Source organism: Chrysemys picta, unplaced genomic scaffold, assembly GCF_011386835.1.
Source record: "Chrysemys picta bellii isolate R12L10 unplaced genomic scaffold, ASM1138683v2 scaf1390, whole genome shotgun sequence".
Classification (NCBI taxonomy): Eukaryota; Metazoa; Chordata; order Testudines; family Emydidae; genus Chrysemys; species Chrysemys picta.
In genome coordinates, this window is record NW_027054096.1 from 1 (window position 1) to 16,614 (window position 16,614).

At 70.6% G+C, this 16,614-nt stretch overlaps 14 non-coding genes across 14 annotated transcripts; all 14 read right to left on the reverse strand.

Annotated features, from left to right (window-relative positions):
* Nucleotides 1–742: 742 nt before the first annotated feature.
* LOC135979921 (5S ribosomal RNA) lies at nucleotides 743–861 on the reverse strand. The gene has a single exon (XR_010597163.1). It is a non-coding gene; the product is annotated as a 5S ribosomal RNA (ribosomal RNA).
* Nucleotides 862–1,962: 1,101 nt separating this feature from the next.
* Nucleotides 1,963–2,081, reverse strand: LOC135979912 (5S ribosomal RNA). Its single transcript, XR_010597154.1, has one exon. It is a non-coding gene; the product is annotated as a 5S ribosomal RNA (ribosomal RNA).
* Nucleotides 2,082–3,182: 1,101 nt separating this feature from the next.
* LOC135979922 (5S ribosomal RNA) lies at nucleotides 3,183–3,301 on the reverse strand. The gene has a single exon (XR_010597164.1). It is a non-coding gene; the product is annotated as a 5S ribosomal RNA (ribosomal RNA).
* Nucleotides 3,302–4,402: 1,101 nt separating this feature from the next.
* Nucleotides 4,403–4,521, reverse strand: LOC135979923 (5S ribosomal RNA). Its single transcript, XR_010597165.1, has one exon. It is a non-coding gene; the product is annotated as a 5S ribosomal RNA (ribosomal RNA).
* Nucleotides 4,522–5,622: 1,101 nt separating this feature from the next.
* Nucleotides 5,623–5,741, reverse strand: LOC135979924 (5S ribosomal RNA). The gene has a single exon (XR_010597166.1). It is a non-coding gene; the product is annotated as a 5S ribosomal RNA (ribosomal RNA).
* A 1,101-nt stretch (nucleotides 5,742–6,842) lies between these two features.
* Nucleotides 6,843–6,961, reverse strand: LOC135979925 (5S ribosomal RNA). Its single transcript, XR_010597167.1, has one exon. It is a non-coding gene; the product is annotated as a 5S ribosomal RNA (ribosomal RNA).
* A 1,101-nt stretch (nucleotides 6,962–8,062) lies between these two features.
* LOC135979913 (5S ribosomal RNA) lies at nucleotides 8,063–8,181 on the reverse strand. Its single transcript, XR_010597155.1, has one exon. It is a non-coding gene; the product is annotated as a 5S ribosomal RNA (ribosomal RNA).
* A 1,101-nt stretch (nucleotides 8,182–9,282) lies between these two features.
* Nucleotides 9,283–9,401, reverse strand: LOC135979920 (5S ribosomal RNA). Its single transcript, XR_010597162.1, has one exon. It is a non-coding gene; the product is annotated as a 5S ribosomal RNA (ribosomal RNA).
* Nucleotides 9,402–10,502: 1,101 nt separating this feature from the next.
* Nucleotides 10,503–10,621, reverse strand: LOC135979914 (5S ribosomal RNA). Its single transcript, XR_010597156.1, has one exon. It is a non-coding gene; the product is annotated as a 5S ribosomal RNA (ribosomal RNA).
* Nucleotides 10,622–11,539: 918 nt separating this feature from the next.
* On the reverse strand, nucleotides 11,540–11,658 carry LOC135979919 (5S ribosomal RNA). Its single transcript, XR_010597161.1, has one exon. It is a non-coding gene; the product is annotated as a 5S ribosomal RNA (ribosomal RNA).
* A 1,101-nt stretch (nucleotides 11,659–12,759) lies between these two features.
* Nucleotides 12,760–12,878, reverse strand: LOC135979915 (5S ribosomal RNA). Its single transcript, XR_010597157.1, has one exon. It is a non-coding gene; the product is annotated as a 5S ribosomal RNA (ribosomal RNA).
* Nucleotides 12,879–13,979: 1,101 nt separating this feature from the next.
* Nucleotides 13,980–14,098, reverse strand: LOC135979916 (5S ribosomal RNA). The gene has a single exon (XR_010597158.1). It is a non-coding gene; the product is annotated as a 5S ribosomal RNA (ribosomal RNA).
* Nucleotides 14,099–15,201: 1,103 nt separating this feature from the next.
* On the reverse strand, nucleotides 15,202–15,320 carry LOC135979917 (5S ribosomal RNA). Its single transcript, XR_010597159.1, has one exon. It is a non-coding gene; the product is annotated as a 5S ribosomal RNA (ribosomal RNA).
* A 1,102-nt stretch (nucleotides 15,321–16,422) lies between these two features.
* Nucleotides 16,423–16,541, reverse strand: LOC135979918 (5S ribosomal RNA). The gene has a single exon (XR_010597160.1). It is a non-coding gene; the product is annotated as a 5S ribosomal RNA (ribosomal RNA).
* Between the last annotated feature and the right edge of the window lie 73 nt (nucleotides 16,542–16,614).

The window sequence follows — 16,614 nt, forward strand, 5'->3', positions numbered from 1 at the left end:
TCCTCACAGCTCCTGCTGCTCGCCACACCTCGCGCCTCCCTGGGGACGCCCTCCCGCACTGGGCCTGCCTTTTGCTCGCTCCCCGGGAAACCCCGCACGCCCGGCCCGGAGGCCTCGCCCGCGCCCTGCCCCGTCTCCCGCTTCGCAAGGCCCCCGGGGACGCAGGATGGCCCTCCGCCTCCGCCTCAGGGGGATCAGCCCAGAGGCGACCAGCACCCAACTTCCCACTTGCTGGCCCCGAGCCGAGGCAGGGACTGCTCCAGGCCCGCAGGCAGCCTTCCCGGGCAAAAGGGCCACCTTAGGGCAGCAGCTGCCTCTCCCTCCTCCCACGTTTAAAGGGCCAGCTGCCAAGGAGGCGTGCTGCCAAAGGGCTTCCCTAAAGCAGCCACCCCCAAAGGCCCGGGCTGCGCCTTGCGGCTTTCCTTTCTCCCAGCGGCGGAGCTGAAGCGGCTGGCAGGGAGCGCGAGCGCAGGCAGGCCTTGGGGCGCCTGCCGCCGCTGCGGCCAGCTGGCCTCCCACCCACACCTGCCGCCAACGGGGGCCAAGAGCACCGGCCGGTGAAAAAAAGAAACGCGCCACGGGGCCGGGAGCCCAGAGCCCTCGCCCTCGGCAGCGGTGGGCGAGGCGGCTAGGGCCTGGGGAGACCTTAGCGGAAGCAAGCCAGGACGAGGCGGCAAAAGCGCCTGCCCGAGGGAGTCCTGCAGGCGGGGCGCGGCAGGGAGCGTGGCGAGGGCAGGCAAAAAGCCTACAGCACCCAGTATTCCCAGGAGGTCTCCCATCCAAGTACTAACCAGGCCCGACTCTGCTTAGCTTCCGAGATCAGACGAGATCAGGCGTGTTCAGGGTGGTATGGCCATAGACGCTGTTGCCTGCCGCTTTGCCTGCCTTTAAGCAAGCCCGCAGACGAGCCCTGCTTGCTCCGCTCTGCCAGGTCCCTCCCCCCCTCCGCCCCCGCGCAAGGCACGCGACAACAGCCTCCGGCCTCGCACCCCTCCCTCGCCACACCAACGCTCCCGCCCCGCACGACGATCCGCAGACCCCCACCCCGGGCCCGCACACTCCACGCCTAAGCCTCCTCCCCACCCCCACGCACCCTCTCCTCAGACGGGACCCTCACAAACCCCACACACCCACCCACCACACAAAACCCCGCGCGCCGCCACACCCTGCCGCGGCTGCCCCCCCACACACCCGCTGACGCTCCGCTTTCCTCACAGCTCCTGCTGCTCGCCACACCTCGCGCCTCCCTGGGGACGCCCTCCCGCACTGGGCCTGCCTTTTGCTCGCTCCCCGGGAAACCCCGCACGCCCGGCCCGGAGGCCTCGCCCGCGCCCTGCCCCGTCTCCCGCTTCGCAAGGCCCCCGGGGACGCAGGATGGCCCTCCGCCTCCGCCTCCGCCTCCGCCTCAGGGGGATCAGCCCAGAGGCGACCAGCACCCAACTTCCCACTTGCTGGCCCCTAGCCGAGGCAGGGACTGCTCCAGGCCCGCAGGCAGCCTTCCCGGGCAAAAGGGCCACCTTAGGGCAGCAGCTGCCTCTCCCTCCTCCCACGTTTAAAGGGCCAGCTGCCAAGGAGGCGTGCTGCCAAAGGGCTTCCCTAAAGCAGCCACCCCCAAAGGCCCGGGCTGCGCCTTGCGGCTTTCCTTTCTCCCAGCGGCGGAGCTGAAGCGGCTGGCAGGGAGCGCGAGCGCAGGCAGGCCTTGGGGCGCCTGCCGCCGCTGCGGCCAGCTGGCCTCCCACCCACACCTGCCGCCAACGGGGGCCAAGAGCACCGGCCGGTGAAAAAAAGAAACGCGCCACGGGGCCGGGAGCCCAGAGCCCTGGCCCTCGGCAGCGGTGGGCGAGGCGGCTAGGGCCTGGGGAGACCTTAGCGGAAGCAAGCCAGGACGAGGCGGCAAAAGCGCCTGCCCGAGGGAGTCCTGCAGGCGGGGCGCGGCAGGGAGCGTGGCGAGGGCAGGCAAAAAGCCTACAGCACCCAGTATTCCCAGGAGGTCTCCCATCCAAGTACTAACCAGGCCCGACCCTGCTTAGCTTCCGAGATCAGACGAGATCGGGCGTGTTCAGGGTGGTATGGCCGTAGACGCTGTTGCCTCCCGCTTTGCCTGCCTTTAAGCAAGCCCGCAGACGAGCCCTGCTTGCTCCGCTCTGCCGGGTCCCTCCCCCCCTCCGCCCCCGCGCAAGGCACGCGACAACAGCCTCCGGCCTCGCACCCCTCCCTCGCCACACCAACGCTCCCGCCCCGCACGACGATCCGCAGACCCCCACCCCGGGCCCGCACACTCCACGCCTAAGCCTCCTCCCCACCCCCACGCACCCTCTCCTCAGACGGGACCCTCACAAACCCCACACACCCACCCACCACACAAAACCCCGCGCGCCGCCACACCCTGTCGCGGCTGCCCCCCCACACACCCGCTGACGCTCCGCTTTCCTCACAGCTCCTGCTGCTCGCCACACCTCGCGCCTCCCTGGGGACGCCCTCCCGCACTGGGCCTGCCTTTTGCTCGCTCCCCGGGAAACCCCGCACGCCCGGCCCGGAGGCCTCGCCCGCGCCCTGCCCCGTCTCCCGCTTCGCAAGGCCCCCGGGGACGCAGGATGGCCCTCCGCCTCCGCCTCCGCCTCCGCCTCAGGGGGATCAGCCCAGAGGCGACCAGCACCCAACTTCCCACTTGCTGGCCCCGAGCCGAGGCAGGGACTGCTCCAGGCCCGCAGGCAGCCTTCCCGGGCAAAAGGGCCACCTTAGGGCAGCAGCTGCCTCTCCCTCCTCCCACGTTTAAAGGGCCAGCTGCCAAGGAGGCGTGCTGCCAAAGGGCTTCCCTAAAGCAGCCACCCCCAAAGGCCCGGGCTGCGCCTTGCGGCTTTCCTTTCTCCCAGCGGCGGAGCTGAAGCGGCTGGCAGGGAGCGCGAGCGCAGGCAGGCCTTGGGGCGCCTGCCGCCGCTGCGGCCAGCTGGCCTCCCACCCACAGCTGCCGCCAACGGGGGCCAAGAGCACCGGCCGGTGAAAAAAAGAAACGCGCCACGGGGCCGGGAGCCCAGAGCCCTCGCCCTCGGCAGCGGTGGGCGAGGCGGCTAGGGCCTGGGGAGACCTTAGCGGAAGCAAGCCAGGACGAGGCGGCAAAAGCGCCTGCCCGAGGGAGTCCTGCAGGCAGGGCGCGGCAGGGAGCGTGGCGAGGGCAGGCAAAAAGCCTACAGCACCCAGTATTCCCAGGAGGTCTCCCATCCAAGTACTAACCAGGCCCGACCCTGCTTAGCTTCCGAGATCAGACGAGATCGGGCGTGTTCAGGGTGGTATGGCCGTAGACGCTGTTGCCTCCCGCTTTGCCTGCCTTTAAGCAAGCCCGCAGACGAGCCCTGCTTGCTCCGCTCTGCCGGGTCCCTCCCCCCCTCCGCCCCCGCGCAAGGCACGCGACAACAGCCTCCGGCCTCGCACCCCTCCCTCGCCACACCAACGCTCCCGCCCCGCACGACGATCCGCAGACCCCCACCCCGGGCCCGCACACTCCACGCCTAAGCCTCCTCCCCACCCCCACGCACCCTCTCCTCAGACGGGACCCTCACAAACCCCACACACCCACCCACCACACAAAACCCCGCGCGCCGCCACACCCTGCCGCGGCTGCCCCCCCACACACCCGCTGACGCTCCGCTTTCCTCACAGCTCCTGCTGCTCGCCACACCTCGCGCCTCCCTGGGGACGCCCTCCCGCACTGGGCCTGCCTTTTGCTCGCTCCCCGGGAAACCCCGCACGCCCGGCCCGGAGGCCTCGCCCGCGCCCTGCCCCGTCTCCCGCTTCGCAAGGCCCCCGGGGACGCAGGATGGCCCTCCGCCTCCGTCTCCGCCTCCGCCTCAGGGGGATCAGCCCAGAGGCGACCAGCACCCAACTTCCCACTTGCTGGCCCCGAGCCGAGGCAGGGACTGCTCCAGGCCCGCAGGCAGCCTTCCCGGGCAAAAGGGCCACCTTAGGGCAGCAGCTGCCTCTCCCTCCTCCCACGTTTAAAGGGCCAGCTGCCAAGGAGGCGTGCTGCCAAAGGGCTTCCCTAAAGCAGCCACCCCCAAAGGCCCGGGCTGCGCCTTGCGGCTTTCCTTTCTCCCAGCGGCGGAGCTGAAGCGGCTGGCAGGGAGCGCGAGCGCAGGCAGGCCTTGGGGCGCCTGCCGCCGCTGCGGCCAGCTGGCCTCCCACCCACAGCTGCCGCCAACGGGGGCCAAGAGCACCGGCCGGTGAAAAAAAGAAACGCGCCACGGGGCCGGGAGCCCAGAGCCCTCGCCCTCGGCAGCGGTGGGCGAGGCGGCTAGGGCCTGGGGAGACCTTAGCGGAAGCAAGCCAGGACGAGGCGGCAAAAGCGCCTGCCCGAGGGAGTCCTGCAGGCGGGGCGCGGCAGGGAGCGTGGCGAGGGCAGGCAAAAAGCCTACAGCACCCAGTATTCCCAGGAGGTCTCCCATCCAAGTACTAACCAGGCCCGACCCTGCTTAGCTTCCGAGATCAGACGAGATCGGGCGTGTTCAGGGTGGTATGGCCGTAGACGCTGTTGCCTGCCGCTTTGCCTGCCTTTAAGCAAGCCCGCAGACGAGCCCTGCTTGCTCCGCTCTGCCGGGTCCCTCCCCCCCTCCGCCCCCGCGCAAGGCACGCGACAACAGCCTCCGGCCTCGCACCCCTCCCTCGCCACACCAACGCTCCCGCCCCGCACGACGATCCGCAGACCCCCACCCCGGGCCCGCACACTCCACGCCTAAGCCTCCTCCCCACCCCCACGCACCCTCTCCTCAGACGGGACCCTCACAAACCCCACACACCCACCCACCACACAAAACCCCGCGCGCCGCCACACCCTGCCGCGGCTGCCCCCCCACACACCCGCTGACGCTCCGCTTTCCTCACAGCTCCTGCTGCTCGCCACACCTCGCGCCTCCCTGGGGACGCCCTCCCGCACTGGGCCTGCCTTTTGCTCGCTCCCCGGGAAACCCCGCACGCCCGGCCCGGAGGCCTCGCCCGCGCCCTGCCCCGTCTCCCGCTTCGCAAGGCCCCCGGGGACGCAGGATGGCCCTCCGCCTCCGCCTCCGCCTCCGCCTCAGGGGGATCAGCCCAGAGGCGACCAGCACCCAACTTCCCACTTGCTGGCCCCGAGCCGAGGCAGGGACTGCTCCAGGCCCGCAGGCAGCCTTCCCGGGCAAAAGGGCCACCTTAGGGCAGCAGCTGCCTCTCCCTCCTCCCACGTTTAAAGGGCCAGCTGCCAAGGAGGCGTGCTGCCAAAGGGCTTCCCTAAAGCAGCCACCCCCAAAGGCCCGGGCTGCGCCTTGCGGCTTTCCTTTCTCCCAGCGGCGGAGCTGAAGCGGCTGGCAGGGAGCGCGAGCGCAGGCAGGCCTTGGGGCGCCTGCCGCCGCTGCGGCCAGCTGGCCTCCCACCCACAGCTGCCGCCAACGGGGGCCAAGAGCACCGGCCGGTGAAAAAAAGAAACGCGCCACGGGGCCGGGAGCCCAGAGCCCTCGCCCTCGGCAGCGGTGGGCGAGGCGGCTAGGGCCTGGGGAGACCTTAGCGGAAGCAAGCCAGGACGAGGCGGCAAAAGCGCCTGCCCGAGGGAGTCCTGCAGGCGGGGCGCGGCAGGGAGCGTGGCGAGGGCAGGCAAAAAGCCTACAGCACCCAGTATTCCCAGGAGGTCTCCCATCCAAGTACTAACCAGGCCCGACCCTGCTTAGCTTCCGAGATCAGACGAGATCGGGCGTGTTCAGGGTGGTATGGCCGTAGACGCTGTTGCCTGCCGCTTTGCCTGCCTTTAAGCAAGCCCGCAGACGAGCCCTGCTTGCTCCGCTCTGCCGGGTCCCTCCCCCCCTCCGCCCCCGCGCAAGGCACGCGACAACAGCCTCCGGCCTCGCACCCCTCCCTCGCCACACCAACGCTCCCGCCCCGCACGACGATCCGCAGACCCCCACCCCGGGCCCGCACACTCCACGCCTAAGCCTCCTCCCCACCCCCACGCACCCTCTCCTCAGACGGGACCCTCACAAACCCCACACACCCACCCACCACACAAAACCCCGCGCGCCGCCACACCCTGCCGCGGCTGCCCCCCCACACACCCGCTGACGCTCCGCTTTCCTCACAGCTCCTGCTGCTCGCCACACCTCGCGCCTCCCTGGGGACGCCCTCCCGCACTGGGCCTGCCTTTTGCTCGCTCCCCGGGAAACCCCGCACGCCCGGCCCGGAGGCCTCGCCCGCGCCCTGCCCCGTCTCCCGCTTCGCAAGGCCCCCGGGGACGCAGGATGGCCCTCCGCCTCCGCCTCCGCCTCCGCCTCAGGGGGATCAGCCCAGAGGCGACCAGCACCCAACTTCCCACTTGCTGGCCCCGAGCCGAGGCAGGGACTGCTCCAGGCCCGCAGGCAGCCTTCCCGGGCAAAAGGGCCACCTTAGGGCAGCAGCTGCCTCTCCCTCCTCCCACGTTTAAAGGGCCAGCTGCCAAGGAGGCGTGCTGCCAAAGGGCTTCCCTAAAGCAGCCACCCCCAAAGGCCCGGGCTGCGCCTTGCGGCTTTCCTTTCTCCCAGCGGCGGAGCTGAAGCGGCTGGCAGGGAGCGCGAGCGCAGGCAGGCCTTGGGGCGCCTGCCGCCGCTGCGGCCAGCTGGCCTCCCACCCACAGCTGCCGCCAACGGGGGCCAAGAGCACCGGCCGGTGAAAAAAAGAAACGCGCCACGGGGCCGGGAGCCCAGAGCCCTGGCCCTCGGCAGCGGTGGGCGAGGCGGCTAGGGCCTGGGGAGACCTTAGCGGAAGCAAGCCAGGACGAGGCGGCAAAAGCGCCTGCCCGAGGGAGTCCTGCAGGCGGGGCGCGGCAGGGAGCGTGGCGAGGGCAGGCAAAAAGCCTACAGCACCCAGTATTCCCAGGAGGTCTCCCATCCAAGTACTAACCAGGCCCGACCCTGCTTAGCTTCCGAGATCAGACGAGATCGGGCGTGTTCAGGGTGGTATGGCCGTAGACGCTGTTGCCTGCCGCTTTGCCTGCCTTTAAGCAAGCCCGCAGACGAGCCCTGCTTGCTCCGCTCTGCCGGGTCCCTCCCCCCCTCCGCCCCCGCGCAAGGCACGCGACAACAGCCTCCGGCCTCGCACCCCTCCCTCGCCACACCAACGCTCCCGCCCCGCACGACGATCCGCAGACCCCCACCCCGGGCCCGCACACTCCACGCCTAAGCCTCCTCCCCACCCCCACGCACCCTCTCCTCAGACGGGACCCTCACAAACCCCACACACCCACCCACCACACAAAACCCCGCGCGCCGCCACACCCTGCCGCGGCTGCCCCCCCACACACCCGCTGACGCTCCGCTTTCCTCACAGCTCCTGCTGCTCGCCACACCTCGCGCCTCCCTGGGGACGCCCTCCCGCACTGGGCCTGCCTTTTGCTCGCTCCCCGGGAAACCCCGCACGCCCGGCCCGGAGGCCTCGCCCGCGCCCTGCCCCGTCTCCCGCTTCGCAAGGCCCCCGGGGACGCAGGATGGCCCTCCGCCTCCGCCTCCGCCTCCGCCTCAGGGGGATCAGCCCAGAGGCGACCAGCACCCAACTTCCCACTTGCTGGCCCCGAGCCGAGGCAGGGACTGCTCCAGGCCCGCAGGCAGCCTTCCCGGGCAAAAGGGCCACCTTAGGGCAGCAGCTGCCTCTCCCTCCTCCCACGTTTAAAGGGCCAGCTGCCAAGGAGGCGTGCTGCCAAAGGGCTTCCCTAAAGCAGCCACCCCCAAAGGCCCGGGCTGCGCCTTGCGGCTTTCCTTTCTCCCAGCGGCGGAGCTGAAGCGGCTGGCAGGGAGCGCGAGCGCAGGCAGGCCTTGGGGCGCCTGCCGCCGCTGCGGCCAGCTGGCCTCCCACCCACAGCTGCCGCCAACGGGGGCCAAGAGCACCGGCCGGTGAAAAAAAGAAACGCGCCACGGGGCCGGGAGCCCAGAGCCCTGGCCCTCGGCAGCGGTGGGCGAGGCGGCTAGGGCCTGGGGAGACCTTAGCGGAAGCAAGCCAGGACGAGGCGGCAAAAGCGCCTGCCCGAGGGAGTCCTGCAGGCGGGGCGCGGCAGGGAGCGTGGCGAGGGCAGGCAAAAAGCCTACAGCACCCAGTATTCCCAGGAGGTCTCCCATCCAAGTACTAACCAGGCCCGACCCTGCTTAGCTTCCGAGATCAGACGAGATCGGGCGTGTTCAGGGTGGTATGGCCGTAGACGCTGTTGCCTGCCGCTTTGCCTGCCTTTAAGCAAGCCCGCAGACGAGCCCTGCTTGCTCCGCTCTGCCGGGTCCCTCCCCCCCTCCGCCCCCGCGCAAGGCACGCGACAACAGCCTCCGGCCTCGCACCCCTCCCTCGCCACACCAACGCTCCCGCCCCGCACGACGATCCGCAGACCCCCACCCCGGGCCCGCACACTCCACGCCTAAGCCTCCTCCCCACCCCCACGCACCCTCTCCTCAGACGGGACCCTCACAAACCCCACACACCCACCCACCACACAAAACCCCGCGCGCCGCCACACCCTGCCGCGGCTGCCCCCCCACACACCCGCTGACGCTCCGCTTTCCTCACAGCTCCTGCTGCTCGCCACACCTCGCGCCTCCCTGGGGACGCCCTCCCGCACTGGGCCTGCCTTTTGCTCGCTCCCCGGGAAACCCCGCACGCCCGGCCCGGAGGCCTCGCCCGCGCCCTGCCCCGTCTCCCGCTTCGCAAGGCCCCCGGGGACGCAGGATGGCCCTCCGCCTCCGCCTCCGCCTCCGCCTCAGGGGGATCAGCCCAGAGGCGACCAGCACCCAACTTCCCACTTGCTGGCCCCGAGCCGAGGCAGGGACTGCTCCAGGCCCGCAGGCAGCCTTCCCGGGCAAAAGGGCCACCTTAGGGCAGCAGCTGCCTCTCCCTCCTCCCACGTTTAAAGGGCCAGCTGCCAAGGAGGCGTGCTGCCAAAGGGCTTCCCTAAAGCAGCCACCCCCAAAGGCCCGGGCTGCGCCTTGCGGCTTTCCTTTCTCCCAGCGGCGGAGCTGAAGCGGCTGGCAGGGAGCGCGAGCGCAGGCAGGCCTTGGGGCGCCTGCCGCCGCTGCGGCCAGCTGGCCTCCCACCCACAGCTGCCGCCAACGGGGGCCAAGAGCACCGGCCGGTGAAAAAAAGAAACGCGCCACGGGGCCGGGAGCCCAGAGCCCTCGCCCTCGGCAGCGGTGGGCGAGGCGGCTAGGGCCTGGGGAGACCTTAGCGGAAGCAAGCCAGGACGAGGCGGCAAAAGCGCCTGCCCGAGGGAGTCCTGCAGGCGGGGCGCGGCAGGGAGCGTGGCGAGGGCAGGCAAAAAGCCTACAGCACCCAGTATTCCCAGGAGGTCTCCCATCCAAGTACTAACCAGGCCCGATCCTGCTTAGCTTCCGAGATCAGACGAGATCGGGCGTGTTCAGGGTGGTATGGCCGTAGACGCTGTTGCCTGCCGCTTTGCCTGCCTTTAAGCAAGCCCGCAGACGAGCCCTGCTTGCTCCGCTCTGCCGGGTCCCTCCCCCCCTCCGCCCCCGCGCAAGGCACGCGACAACAGCCTCCGGCCTCGCACCCCTCCCTCGCCACACCAACGCTCCCGCCCCGCACGACGATCCGCAGACCCCCACCCCGGGCCCGCACACTCCACGCCTAAGCCTCCTCCCCACCCCCACGCACCCTCTCCTCAGACGGGACCCTCACAAACCCCACACACCCACCCACCACACAAAACCCCGCGCGCCGCCACACCCTGCCGCGGCTGCCCCCCCACACACCCGCTGACGCTCCGCTTTCCTCACAGCTCCTGCTGCTCGCCACACCTCGCGCCTCCCTGGGGACGCCCTCCCGCACTGGGCCTGCCTTTTGCTCGCTCCCCGGGAAACCCCGCACGCCCGGCCCGGAGGCCTCGCCCGCGCCCTGCCCCGTCTCCCGCTTCGCAAGGCCCCCGGGGACGCAGGATGGCCCTCCGCCTCCGCCTCCGCCTCCGCCTCAGGGGGATCAGCCCAGAGGCGACCAGCACCCAACTTCCCACTTGCTGGCCCCGAGCCGAGGCAGGGACTGCTCCAGGCCCGCAGGCAGCCTTCCCGGGCAAAAGGGCCACCTTAGGGCAGCAGCTGCCTCTCCCTCCTCCCACGTTTAAAGGGCCAGCTGCCAAGGAGGCGTGCTGCCAAAGGGCTTCCCTAAAGCAGCCACCCCCAAAGGCCCGGGCTGCGCCTTGCGGCTTTCCTTTCTCCCAGCGGCGGAGCTGAAGCGGCTGGCAGGGAGCGCGAGCGCAGGCAGGCCTTGGGGCGCCTGCCGCCGCTGCGGCCAGCTGGCCTCCCACCCACAGCTGCCGCCAACGGGGGCCAAGAGCACCGGCCGGTGAAAAAAAGAAACGCGCCACGGGGCCGGGAGCCCAGAGCCCTCGCCCTCGGCAGCGGTGGGCGAGGCGGCTAGGGCCTGGGGAGACCTTAGCGGAAGCAAGCCAGGACGAGGCGGCAAAAGCGCCTGCCCGAGGGAGTCCTGCAGGCGGGGCGCGGCAGGGAGCGTGGCGAGGGCAGGCAAAAAGCCTACAGCACCCAGTATTCCCAGGAGGTCTCCCATCCAAGTACTAACCAGGCCCGACCCTGCTTAGCTTCCGAGATCAGACGAGATCGGGCGTGTTCAGGGTGGTATGGCCGTAGACGCTGTTGCCTCCCGCTTTGCCTGCCTTTAAGCAAGCCCGCAGACGAGCCCTGCTTGCTCCGCTCTGCCGGGTCCCTCCCCCCCTCCGCCCCCGCGCAAGGCACGCGACAACAGCCTCCGGCCTCGCACCCCTCCCTCGCCACACCAACGCTCCCCGCCCGCACGACGATCCGCAGACCCCCACCCCGGGCCCGCACACTCCACGCCTAAGCCTCCTCCCCACCCCCACGCACCCTCTCCTCAGACGGGACCCTCACAAACCCCACACACCCACCCACCACACAAAACCCCGCGCGCCGCCACACACCTGCCGCGGCTGCCCCCCCACACACCGCTGACGCTCCGCTTTCCTCACAGCTCAGGGGGATCAGCCCAGAGGCGACCAGCACCCAACTTCCCACTTGCTGGCCCCCGAGCCGAGGCAGGGACTGCTCCAGGCCCGCAGGCAGCCTTCCCGGGGGCAAAAGGGCCACCTTAGGGCAGCAGCTGCCTCTCCCTCCTCCCACGTTTAAAGGGCCAGCTGCCAAGGAGGCGTGCTGCCAAAGGGGCTTCCCTAAAGCAGCCACCCCCAAAGGCCCGGGCTGCGCCTTGCGGCTTTCCTTTCTCCCAGCGGCGGAGCTGAAGCGGCTGGCAGGGAGCGCGAGCGCAGGCAGGCCTTGGGGCGCCTGCCGCCGCTGCGGCCAGCTGGCCTCCCACCCACAGCTGCCGCCAACGGGGGCCAAGAGCACCGGCCGGTGAAAAAAAGAAACGCGCCACGGGGCCGGGAGCCCAGAGCCCTCGCCCTCGGCAGCGGTGGGCGAGGCGGCTAGGGCCTGGGGAGATCTTAGCGGAAGCAAGCCAGGACGAGGCGGCAAAAGCGCCTGCCCGAGGGAGTCCTGCAGGCGGGGCGCGGCAGGGAGCGTGGCGAGGGCAGGCAAAAAGCCTACAGCACCCAGTATTCCCAGGAGGTCTCCCATCCAAGTACTAACCAGGCCCGACCGTGCTTAGCTTCCGAGATCAGACGAGATCGGGCGTGTTCAGGGTGGTATGGCCGTAGACGCTGTTGCCTCCCGCTTTGCCTGCCTTTAAGCAAGCCCGCAGACGAGCCCTGCTTGCTCCGCTCTGCCGGGTCCCTCCCCCCCTCCGCCCCCGCGCAAGGCACGCGACAACAGCCTCCGGCCTCGCACCCCTCCCTCGCCACACCAACGCTCCCGCCCCGCACGACGATCCGCAGACCCCCACCCCGGGCCCGCACACTCCACGCCTAAGCCTCCTCCCCACCCCCACGCACCCTCTCCTCAGACGGGACCCTCACAAACCCCACACACCCACCCACCACACAAAACCCCGCGCGCCGCCACACCCTGCCGCGGCTGCCCCCCCACACACCCGCTGACGCTCCGCTTTCCTCACAGCTCCTGCTGCTCGCCACACCTCGCGCCTCCCTGGGGACGCCCTCCCGCACTGGGCCTGCCTTTTGCTCGCTCCCCGGGAAACCCCGCACGCCCGGCCCGGAGGCCTCGCCCGCGCCCTGCCCCGTCTCCCGCTTCGCAAGGCCCCCGGGGACGCAGGATGGCCCTCCGCCTCCGCCTCCGCCTCCGCCTCAGGGGGATCAGCCCAGAGGCGACCAGCACCCAACTTCCCACTTGCTGGCCCCGAGCCGAGGCAGGGACTGCTCCAGGCCCGCAGGCAGCCTTCCCGGGCAAAAGGGCCACCTTAGGGCAGCAGCTGCCTCTCCCTCCTCCCACGTTTAAAGGGCCAGCTGCCAAGGAGGCGTGCTGCCAAAGGGCTTCCCTAAAGCAGCCACCCCCAAAGGCCCGGGCTGCGCCTTGCGGCTTTCCTTTCTCCCAGCGGCGGAGCTGAAGCGGCTGGCAGGGAGCGCGAGCGCAGGCAGGCCTTGGGGCGCCTGCCGCCGCTGCGGCCAGCTGGCCTCCCACCCACAGCTGCCGCCAACGGGGGCCAAGAGCACCGGCCGGTGAAAAAAAGAAACGCGCCACGGGGCCGGGAGCCCAGAGCCCTGGCCCTCGGCAGCGGTGGGCGAGGCGGCTAGGGCCTGGGGAGACCTTAGCGGAAGCAAGCCAGGACGAGGCGGCAAAAGCGCCTGCCCGAGGGAGTCCTGCAGGCGGGGCGCGGCAGGGAGCGTGGCGAGGGCAGGCAAAAAGCCTACAGCACCCAGTATTCCCAGGAGGTCTCCCATCCAAGTACTAACCAGGCCCGACCCTGCTTAGCTTCCGAGATCAGACGAGATCGGGCGTGTTCAGGGTGGTATGGCCGTAGACGCTGTTGCCTCCCGCTTTGCCTGCCTTTAAGCAAGCCCGCAGACGAGCCCTGCTTGCTCCGCTCTGCCGGGTCCCTCCCCCCCTCCGCCCCCGCGCAAGGCACGCGACAACAGCCTCCGGCCTCGCACCCCTCCCTCGCCACACCAACGCTCCCGCCCCGCACGACGATCCGCAGACCCCCACCCCGGGCCCGCACACTCCACGCCTAAGCCTCCTCCCCACCCCCACGCACCCTCTCCTCAGACGGGACCCTCACAAACCCCACACACCCACCCACCACACAAAACCCCGCGCGCCGCCACACCCTGCCGCGGCTGCCCCCCCACACACCCGCTGACGCTCCGCTTTCCTCACAGCTCCTGCTGCTCGCCACACCTCGCGCCTCCCTGGGGACGCCCTCCCGCACTGGGCCTGCCTTTTGCTCGCTCCCCGGGAAACCCCGCACGCCCGGCCCGGAGGCCTCGCCCGCGCCCTGCCCCGTCTCCCGCTTCGCAAGGCCCCCGGGGACGCAGGATGGCCCTCCGCCTCCGCCTCCGCCTCCGCCTCAGGGGGATCAGCCCAGAGGCGACCAGCACCCAACTTCCCACTTGCTGGCCCCGAGCCGAGGCAGGGACTGCTCCAGGCCCGCAGGCAGCCTTCCCGGGCAAAAGGGCCACCTTAGGGCAGCAGCTGCCTCTCCCTCCTCCCACGTTTAAAGGGCCAGCTGCCAAGGAGGCGTGCTGCCAAAGGGCTTCCCTAAAGCAGCCACCCCCAAAGGCCCGGGCTGCGCCTTGCGGCTTTCCTTTCTCCCAGCGGCGGAGCTGAAGCGGCTGGCAGGGAGCGCGAGCGCAGGCAGGCCTTGGGGCGCCTGCCGCCGCTGCGGCCAGCTGGCCTCCCACCCACAGCTGCCGCCAACGGGGGCCAAGAGCACCGGCCGGTGAAAAAAAGAAACGCGCCACGGGGCCGGGAGCCCAGAGCCCTGGCCCTCGGCAGCGGTGGGCGAGGCGGCTAGGGCCTGGGGAGACCTTAGCGGAAGCAAGCCAGGACGAGGCGGCAAAAGCGCCTGCCCGAGGGAGTCCTGCAGGCGGGGCGCGGCAGGGAGCGTGGCGAGGGCAGGCAAAAAGCCTACAGCACCCAGTATTCCCAGGAGGTCTCCCATCCAAGTACTAACCAGGCCCGACCCTGCTTAGCTTCCGAGATCAGACGAGATCGGGCGTGTTCAGGGTGGTATGGCCGTAGACGCTGTTGCCTCCCGCTTTGCCTGCCTTTAAGCAAGCCCGCAGACGAGCCCTGCTTGCTCCGCTCTGCCGGGTCCCTCCCCCCCTCCGCCCCCGCGCAAGGCACGCGACAACAGCCTCCGGCCTCGCACCCCTCCCTCGCCACACCAACGCTCCCGCCCCGCACGACGATCCGCAGACCCCCACCCCGGGCCCGCACACTCCACGCCTAAGCCTCCTCCCCACCCCCACGCACCCTCTCCTCAGACGGGACCCTCACAAACCCCACACACCCACCCACCACACAAAACCCCGCGCGCCGCCACACCCTGCCGCGGCTGCCCCCCCACACACCCGCTGACGCTCCGCTTTCCTCACAGCTCCTGCTGCTCGCCACACCTCGCGCCTCCCTGGGGACGCCCTCTCCCGCACTGGGCCTGCCTTTTGCTCGCTCCCCGGGAAACCCCGCACGCCCGGCCCGGAGGCCTCGCCCGCGCCCTGCCCCGTCTCCCGCTTCGCAAGGCCCCCGGGGACGCAGGATGGCCCTCCGCCTCCGCCTCCGCCTCCGCCTCAGGGGGATCAGCCCAGAGGCGACCAGCACCCAACTTCCCACTTGCTGGCCCCGAGCCGAGGCAGGGACTGCTCCAGGCCCGCAGGCAGCCTTCCCGGGCAAAAGGGCCACCTTAGGGCAGCAGCTGCCTCTCCCTCCTCTCACGTTTAAAGGGCCAGCTGCCAAGGAGGCGTGCTGCCAAAGGGCTTCCCTAAAGCAGCCACCCCCAAAGGCCCGGGCTGCGCCTTGCGGCTTTCCTTTCTCCCAGCGGCGGAGCTGAAGCGGCTGGCAGGGAGCGCGAGCGCAGGCAGGCCTTGGGGCGCCTGCCGCCGCTGCGGCCAGCTGGCCTCCCACCCACAGCTGCCGCCAACGGGGGCCAAGAGCACCGGCCGGTGAAAAAAAGAAACGCGCCACGGGGCCGGGAGCCCAGAGCCCTGGCCCTCGGCAGCGGTGGGCGAGGCGGCTAGGGCCTGGGGAGACCTTAGCGGAAGCAAGCCAGGACGAGGCGGCAAAAGCGCCTGCCCGAGGGAGTCCTGCAGGCGGGGCGCGGCAGGGAGCGTGGCGAGGGCAGGCAAAAAGCCTACAGCACCCAGTATTCCCAGGAGGTCTCCCATCCAAGTACTAACCAGGCCCGACCCTGCTTAGCTTCCGAGATCAGACGAGATCGGGCGTGTTCAGGGTGGTATGGCCGTAGACGCTGTTGCCTGCCGCTTTGCCTGCCTTTAAGCAAGCCCGCAGACGAGCCCTGCTTGCTCCGCTCTGCCGGGTCCCTCCCCCCCTCCGCCCCCGCGCAAGGCACGCGACAACAGCCTCCGGCCTCGCACCCCTCCCTCGCCACACCAACGCTCCCGCCCCGCACGACGATCCGCAGACCCCCACCCCGGGCCCGCACACTCCACGCCTAAGCCTCCTCCCCACCCCCACGCACCCTCTCCTCAGACGGGACCCTCACAAACCCCACACACCCACCCACCACACAAAACCCCGCGCGCCGCCACACCCTGCCGCGGCTGCCCCCCCACACACCCGCTGACGCTCCGCTTTCCTCACAGCTCCTGCTGCTCGCCACACCTCGCGCCTCCCTGGGGACGCCCTCCCGCACTGGGCCTGCCTTTTGCTCGCTCCCCGGGAAACCCCGCACGCCCGGCCCGGAGGCCTCGCCCGCGCCCTGCCCCGTCTCCCGCTTCGCAAGGCCCCCGGGGACGCAGGATGGCCCTCCGCCTCCGCCTCCGCCTCCGCCTCAGGGGGATCAGCCCAGAGGCGACCAGCACCCAACTTCCCACTTGCTGGCCCCGAGCCGAGGCAGGGACTGCTCCAGGCCCGCAGGCAGCCTTCCCCGGGCAAAAGGGCCACCTTAGGGCAGCAGCTGCCTCTCCCTCCTCTCACGTTTAAAGGGCCAGCTGCCAAGGAGGCGTGCTGCCAAAGGGCTTCCCTAAAGCAGCCACCCCCAAAGGCCCGGGCTGCGCCTTGCGGCTTTCCTTTCTCCCAGCGGCGGAGCTGAAGCGGCTGGCAGGGAGCGCGAGCGCAGGCAGGCCTTGGGGCGCCTGCCGCCGCTGCGGCCAGCTGGCCTCCCACCCACAGCTGCCGCCAACGGGGGCCAAGAGCACCGGCCGGTGAAAAAAAGAAACGCGCCACGGGGCCGGGAGCCCAGAGCCCTGGCCCTCGGCAGCGGTGGGCGAGGCGGCTAGGGCCTGGGGAGACCTTAGCGGAAGCAAGCCAGGACGAGGCGGCAAAAGCGCCTGCCCGAGGGAGTCCTGCAGGCGGGGCGCGGCAGGGAGCGTGGCGAGGGCAGGCAAAAAGCCTACAGCACCCAGTATTCCCAGGAGGTCTCCCATCCAAGTACTAACCAGGCCCGACCCTGCTTAGCTTCCGAGATCAGACGAGATCGGGCGTGTTCAGGGTGGTATGGCCGTAGACGCTGTTGCCTGCCGCTTTGCCTGCCTTTAAGCAAGCCCGCAGACGAGCCCTGCTTGCTCCGCTCTGCCGGGTC